This window comes from Bidens hawaiensis, unplaced genomic scaffold (assembly GCF_021521415.1).
Source record: "Bidens hawaiensis isolate Kalapana, Puna unplaced genomic scaffold, B.hawaiensis_p1.1 tig00039021_1, whole genome shotgun sequence".
Classification (NCBI taxonomy): domain Eukaryota; kingdom Viridiplantae; phylum Streptophyta; class Magnoliopsida; order Asterales; family Asteraceae; genus Bidens; species Bidens hawaiensis.
Genome location: NW_027496855.1, coordinates 120,938 through 129,166, shown reverse-complemented (window position 1 = coordinate 129,166; position 8,229 = coordinate 120,938). Strand labels below are relative to the sequence as shown.

The 8,229-nt window shown below is 36.2% G+C and overlaps 1 pseudogene across 1 annotated transcript; it reads right to left on the bottom strand.

Moving 5' to 3' along the window:
* Nucleotides 1-3,262: 3,262 nt before the first annotated feature.
* LOC143590844 (glucan endo-1,3-beta-glucosidase 2-like) lies at nucleotides 3,263-4,993 on the bottom strand (annotated as a pseudogene). The gene is made up of 3 exons (XR_013145558.1): nucleotides 3,788-4,993; nucleotides 3,676-3,703; nucleotides 3,263-3,578 (listed from the first exon to the last, which is right to left on the bottom strand). The product of XR_013145558.1 is annotated as a glucan endo-1,3-beta-glucosidase 2-like (transcript).
* Between the last annotated feature and the right edge of the window lie 3,236 nt (nucleotides 4,994-8,229).

The following is an 8,229-nucleotide window of genomic DNA, read 5'->3' as shown; positions in this document are numbered from 1 at the left end:
AAAAAAATATTTTTTTGCTATTTTTTAACATTTTTTTACTAATTTTTATATATGTTTTCAGGAGAGAGAAAATGTTATATATGTGTTTACATTTTTATTAACTTTAATTGTGCACCACAAGATTTAAACTTTAATTAAAAACATGTGGTTGAGAATGGGTTTCTAGAGTTTTCACAACTTAAGTGGGTTTTTATTTTAACCTAACCCTATATATATATATAATATAATATATATATGGAGAGGATCAAGAGAAAACTCATCTTTAGTGAGAAAACTTAAAAACTCCTAAAGAATTATTTTTAATTAAATATAAAAAAATATTTTCAAATTTTCGTTTTTGGTCCATTATTCTTATATTTTGGTCCCCTTCACTCGAAAAAAATAAAAAAAAATAAAAAAAAGTAAAAACAAAACCCCTGTAATGCACATATGTATTACCGTGCGAAACTGTTGTATTACACATGTGTATTACTATGTATTTTTAAGTTCAATAGTGTTTAGTTGTATATATTCAATATTTGTGTATTGTATATGTGTAGTAGTGTTGTATTATGAAAAAAAAATAATAATAAAATAAAAGTCGATGTAGTGCACATGTGCGTTAATGTTGTATACACATATGTACTAATGTGTAATCGATATGCGTATTAGTCTTATATTGCATATATACAATAGTGTGTATCAAATATGTGCAATAGTGTTGTATACTATGCAATACAAACACTTTTGCATACATGCAATGCACACCATTACACATGTGCACTACACCGACGATGTTACCGACAAGGTTTTTTTTTTGGAACCAATAACAAAATATAAGAATAATGGAAAAAACAGAAACTTCAAAAAAAAAAGTTAAAAATAGTTTTTAGGTGTTTTTAAGAGTTTTAAGTTTTCTCTTTAAGATGAGTTTTCACTGGATCCCACCCCTATATATATATAGGGTAAGGTTAAAATGAAAACCCACTTGAGTTGTGAAAACCCGCGAAAACCCTATGTAACATCGTTTGTTTTTTTTTGGTTACATGTAATATATGTTGTAACATTTAATACAAAACATCGAAACATTAAAAAAAAATGTTTTGCTATTTTTTAACATTTTTTTACTAATTTTTATATATGTTTTCAGGAGAGAGAAAAAGTTATATTTATATTTACATTTTTTATTCACTTTAATTGTGGACCACAAGATTTAAACATTAATTAAAAACATGTGGTTGTGAATGAGTTTCTAGAGTTTTTACAATTCAAGTGGGTTTTCATTTTATAATTAGCCTATATATATATAGTCTGAACACAATCTGAACCTAAAAAACATGTAACACACCTAACCTGAACCTGAACTGGACACGCATATTTACTGCTTGACCACGGCCTGTTTGATCCTTTTTTTTTTTTTGGTTTTACACATAAATATACTTCAACAGCATCATAACAGCTTACATGCTAATTTAAATTCTAACATATTTAAAAGGATCACTAACTAAATATATAATATCGGGTTGCGAACATTTTTCTAAAAATGTAAATGTAATAAACCAACAATTTACTTGCAACCATAATTAATCAAAAAATGGTATCTTCTTTGTGGTTCTGTAACATGTTTTCGACATTATTGGTGTTGCACGATTATGGTAGAAGACGGTAGCTGGCTTTATCATATAAGGTATGTGTTATGTGGTTTCAGTTACTACCTGTGCACGTTGTCAACATGCTATCGTTATTTTGTTTAGTGTAGTGTTCACTATGCTTTTGCTTGCTTCGTTTAGTACGCATTGGTGTTTTCAAATTTTTGTTGTCAGTTGTGGTTTCATTTGTTCATAATAATGTCAGTTTTCTACCTATGTATATTGATATGTTACTGTTTTCTTATTAGTGAAGTGTCTACTTTTCTTTAGCTTGCTTCATTAAGTACAAATTGGTTTTATAAACTTTTGTTGTGAGTTTTCATCTTCGTTTTGCTTTGTTTAAAATAAGACCTATATCCGGCGATGTCAAAGACATCATTCTTATTCTGTTGAGACGCCACAATGCAAGAGACGATACTCCATGGTCAACATATATAGGCAAGATGACAATAGAATTATGAACAGTTAATGAACGGCGTTCAGCCACGTTAGATGACTCACATATTATGTTACAGTTTGACATAAACGATTGTCCAGATGATGTATGACAGTTAGATACCACAATTGATAAACGTACTTTGACCTCGCATTTAGGACAGTATGACCATTATTAGTGAATGTTACTGCATGTGTGATACAGAATAATGTAAGAGTAATGTATAAAGTGTGTGTTATGTGTTCACATGTCAGGTTGTCAGGAGCATTCATACTGACTTTTGCATCTAATCCGCGAACTATGTATGATGTTTGTAACCAGATTCACAAACCAGGTGTAATTCGCATCGCAGGTAATCGTCTTCTCCAATTATTTGATTGTCCTTTTTTTACTGATCCTACTTATAATTTGAAGTAAAAGTTGTATCATATTAGTTCATCCATTTTCTTGATAATTTAGTAAACAAGCAATGTGGAAATTGAGATGCAAATCCCACACACCTCAGTTGTTTTGCAAAATGTTAGATTAGGCTTTCACCAAAAGGAATCAAATCAATTTCTCAGACTATGATACAGTAGGAAGGGCTTTCTGTCGATGCAGCACGTGGGAAGATAATTTGGTAATCACATCTCCAACAATCATGCAAGGTAATGTTAACTTTTAAAACAAAAACAGTTGGTTTGGAGTTTGTTTGCTAAAAATATGTTGACATGGTCAAAATTTTAATTACCGGTCATGACAAAGAAGATGATTGTGTAGTTGTGGTGCTAACCGTTAATTTTGTCGTCTCCTGCATGTGAGCTTCCTTAGTTATCACTTTAAGATTTTGCTAAAGACAATTTAGTGGTGATCAAAAAGACTAGAAATGGAAACATATTTATTTTGGTTTCTATAATTTGAATGTGCAACACCATTAAGTTAATTCTTCTTGTTATGAACGGGATAATGGCAAGATTCGGTTACAGTTCACACACACCCCGCAACGCGGGGGGTAAAAATACTAGTTGCCTCTAATCTAAAAGGTTGAGGAAAGCAATTGCTTCCACATATAGTTAGTTAATTAACTAAATAATCCATGTGAAACCATAGCAATCACCTTATCCTTAACTAGAGTTGATGAAGCTGCCACAAGAATCACAAACAAAAGAATCAATAACTCATCTTCGTCTTCATTGCAATAAAAAAGAATGATACTACTTAATCAAATCTCATTCAATCTGAGACCCTCAACAACAATTACATAAACAATTCGCATTCTAAGTCGGTTTGTACAACAACACCCTCCCGGTCCACTCTCCAAAACCCGCCAAAATTGGGAGGACGAAAATCTGCCTCCACATGGACCTGACCCGCCACATTTCCTAACCCGGCCCACTCACGACAGCAACACTGCCAATAGAACCTTCATCAAAAGACCACCACCAACATAGCCTCCGCGCACCCTCCAACTAGACGAGCTTGTAGAGTTAAAATCCGCAATTGACCCGTTCAAAAATGTTCCATTCATCCCATCACTACACATATACACAAAACAAAAATGTTAATATTTTCAAACACCAAAATGTTAATATTCAAATGCACCAAAACAATGACTCAATCACAGTTTCTTACCTTCCTATAAACTGACAAGATCCATGGCCTGCAATTAAACCTTAATTTAGTAAACTCAAAAGTCAAAACCAAAGTATATAAACATAAAACAAGATTAACCTCAACCACTTACTCGGATCGTTCGTGGTTAACATAGCAACACCATTGAAATCACAAGTCCCTTCAGCTTTACCCATCATATGATAATAACTATCAAATGCAAACGACGCGTGTGCAGCCACATTATCTGGCTCATAACACGGTTGACCCTGCAACAAAGCCGAACAGTTGACCTTCCCGGCCCCACACGCCCAATCCAAAGCGGCCTGCAACATTTTAGAATCTGCCCCTTCTTTTGCAGTACAATGAGTCTGGTTCGTCGTGTCATTAGAAAATGTCCGACCTGCGTTAGTCAACTGTAAAGTATAAATCGGCTTCCCGTTAGCATCAAACAACCCCCAATTCTTCTCTGACACGGGCTCGGGTTTCGTGTCCTCGTTGTAGAGCTCGTAAATGTAAGTACTAACCGGGATCCCGGGGTGTTTCGGAGTCCCGGTTTGCATTGTCTAAAGTGGCATCGGGTTCGTTGGGGTCGCCTTTTGATGGCCAGCCTGACTCGGTTACAAGAACCGGGACATTGGTCACGTTTAACGAAGCCATCGCAAAATAAGCAGCATCCACCATTGCATCAAACACATTTGTGTAATGTAAACAATGTGTTTGCATCCACAGCTTCTTTATTTGACGGTAAAGGGTTGAACAGTGCATAATCCAATGGTATAACCCCATTAGATTTAATGTAATCGTAATACGGGTAAACGTTAAGCATAAACGACGAGCCAGTCGACTGCAGGAATTTAAGAACCGGAACCAAAACTGGGTTCAACGAGTGGTTAAAAAAAGCTTGTGATGGCCGGAACGAGTCGAGAATAACAGTGGACGCGATAGGGGTCGAGACTTTGATCTGACGGTCGAGGTTCGACGACACGAGGGCCCCATGGATGAACTTAAGGGCGTTGACCAGGACCGGGGCTGCATTCGGGAGCGAGTTGAAGACCTCGGAACCGACACAAATGGTGGTAATGTTGGTTGCAGGGTAATGTGCAACAATGTTTTGTGACACCCAGTGGGCTGCGGTCGAGTTTGACTGACCGATGCCAAGGAGTTGTTCGTTGGGAATGGTTACGGCTACTTTGATGCCAGTGCCCGCGAGTGCGAACAGCATGCCGCGGTCTGCATCGTATAGTCTTATGTGACGGATTTGTTGGGATTTAAGGAGTTCTACTACTTGTGTTGGATGTGGCATGTCTGAAAGATCAGTTCCAATGTTTACCCCTATGAATGCAACTGCAAGAAAATTTTAGTTAATTACTGGTTAATAATAAGGCCAAAAGTTTTAGACACGTGATTTCTAGAATTATATTATAGATATTATTAAAAGTTTTAGCTATGGACATGAACCAAAATTATGTACCTCACATGGCAATGTTGATAATAAGACGATCAAGAGTAGATCTACAATATTCGTGACAAAAGATATTCACATTCGGATCTATATTAAACCCAGCCTTAAGAAATGTTTATTCCATTCTTTTAGAATAAAAAAAAAACATTGATAAAGAACCGATTTTAATTAAAAACAGTATAATCCACTTGCTCATTATAAATTAATAATTTAACTCACTGGGTTATTACTATGTGTTTTTACAGCATAACCTTTATGAACACCATTACACATTCACCGAAGAGGTGCGTCAAAGGGGAGGGTGTGGGGTCAACTCAAAACCGATGCATCATACATTTTATTTTATTATTTGTTTTTTCTTGTTTTACTTTTTAGTTAAAACCAATGTCTGTAGTGAAAAGGATGACTTGGTTATACAGTTAAGTCGCACTACAACGTGACAGTGCAGACAAAACCACTAGCATAGCTTTATCAAATTGAGGGGGGTGTTTGGCCTAGCTTTTATTTTTTTGGTTTATGTTTATATTTTAAAGTGGCTTATAACTTATTTTCTATTATTTGATTAACTTCTTTTAAATGTTTGGATTAGCTTATATTCTACAATTTGATTATAAGTTGTTAAATCCACCATTTTTTAATTTGTCATAGTAATAAGTTGCTTCAATAATTATTAATCCTTCATCATCGGAAAGCAAATAAGTAACTTACACCCTTACATAAATAAGCTCTTCAAATAAGCTAAAAAACCATATTCGAATACGTTTCTTCAAATTAGCTTATATAAGCTTATAAGTATAAGCTTAAAAAACTAAAACAAGCACCAAACTAAGCTTATCTTAGTGTAAAAAAAACTATAAGCATAACTAAATAAACGAGACCAAACACCCTCACACCCCTTGAATGATACAAATACCCAGACATAAAAAGCTTCAAGCCTTCAAGTGATACAAAATTAGTACAAGTGGGGCAAGGAAAGAATAAACTTTATTCCTTGGGTTATAAACCCATTTTTTAAAAGGATTATGTGCAAATCAACTCCACTTGAATGGTAACATTTACAAATAAAGCTTGAGACCGATATCATTAAACCCCACATATTTCAAGTACAATAAACAAGATAGTTTAGTAACATTTAGAGCTTAAACTTGAGACTAATAAGGCACTAAACAATAACAAAAAGTTACATGAACAAGAAAGGATCTTGATAAGCTTCTTACCTTCATCAGCAGACACAAGAAAACTGAGTGATGACACCAACATTAGCAGAAAGATTATGGGTTTAAACCCTTTAAAACCCACAACTTGAGCATGATTCAAGAACACACACAAAGCAGAAATGAAATGAAGAAAGTGGTAGAAGAAAGTAGAATTGTTGGAAGAACTGGGGGTTAAATATTCGAGAAAAAGAGAGAGAAAGAGTGGGTTTTGTGCATAGATCTTGATGGGTGTCAGATGATCCAACGGTTGAGGATTTAAGTGAATATCATTGCATGTACTGCAGGTTAAGATGAATGCAATTGGGCTCAGTTGGTAGCCGTTGGGTGGAGTAAAATTTGTGGGTAAAAATGGTGAATGGAAGAACAGATGGAGGCCGGATTCCTGCTTAGGTTGTCGAAATAAGGAATGGGGTTGTCCCAACGGTCATATTTATGTACCTTTTCCTGTGTAAGGCTGAGGGGTGTGGGGTTTCAACGGGGGCGCTAGAGCTTCTCCGCTCGCGCCCCCAGGCGCTAACACCACACCACCGGGGCGCTAACGGAAAAAAAAACAGAGAGGCGTGAGCTGGTTAGCGGCTGAAGAGAGAGAGAAACTTGCATTGGGTTTAGAAAAAGAGCCTTTGGGCTCTTAAATATTAAAAAAAAAATATATTTTCTTAAACTATAAATATATACCTTTATAAAATATACTTTATTTCACAATTATACACCTTTCCTCCTAAAATCCTCTCAAAATTAACACAAAAAAAATGTCGTGGTACTCGTCTGATTCCAACTCCTCCGAAGAGGATGATTTGCTTCTTCATGTAGGGGGAGTTTTGACCGCAACCGTGGTGGATCTCTTGCAAAATCAAGCCCATCAACCTCGAGTCCCGAGAGTTAGAGCACCACCTCGTGATCGTGATCGATCGGGTGCTAACGATACTTTGATTAGGCATTATTTTAGCCCTCAACAGGTATACGAGGAGTCGGATTTTCGAACTCGTTTCCGAATGAGCAGACAATTGTTCATGCGTATAGCAAGTGATTTAGAGGCACGGTATCCCTTTTTTCAACAAAGGGAGGATGCTAGGGGTCTCCCCGGTTTTACCTCTCTTCAAAAATGCACGGCTGCTATCCGTCAATTAGCGTACGGCATCTCGTCGGACGCTTTGGATGAGTATTTACAGATGTCGAAAAGGGTTGCACGTGAATCTCTTCATTTTTTCTGCCAAGGTAAAAAACATTAATTTTAGTTTTTATTAAATATTTATTACATTTTTTAATATATATTATATGTTTATAGATTATTTTATATACGTAGGAGTCATATCGATTTACTCTCGGAGATATCTGCGTAAACCTACAATGTATGACATCCAACGCATATATGAGGTGTACTCAGAAAAACATGGTTTTCCTGGGATGCTAGGTAGCATCGATTGTACGCATGTTGGATGGGCTATGTGTCCAACGGCCTGGCGAGGTCAGTTCCACCGTGGTGATCATGAAGGGCCGACTCTTATACTTGAGGCGGCGGTGTCACAGGATCTTTGGTTTTGGCATGCTTTTTTTGGTGTTGTTGGGTCAAACAACGACCTTAATGTTATCGATCAGTCACATTTGATCAACGACCTTATCGACGGGGTTGAACCACCTCAATCTTTTGTTGCAAATGGAGAACTCTTCAAGTACGGGTACTATCTGGTCGATGGTATTTACAACGAATGGGCTTTGTTAGTTCAAGCTTTTACAGATCCAATCGCCGATAAACGGAAGTATTTTACGAAGAAGCAAGAGTCTGCTAGAAAAGATATTGAAAGAGCTTTTGGAGTTCTGAAAAAACAATATTATGTGCCGGCGAACCCGATACGTTATTGGACTCGGGAGAGGATAATGGACGTCGTCTACACG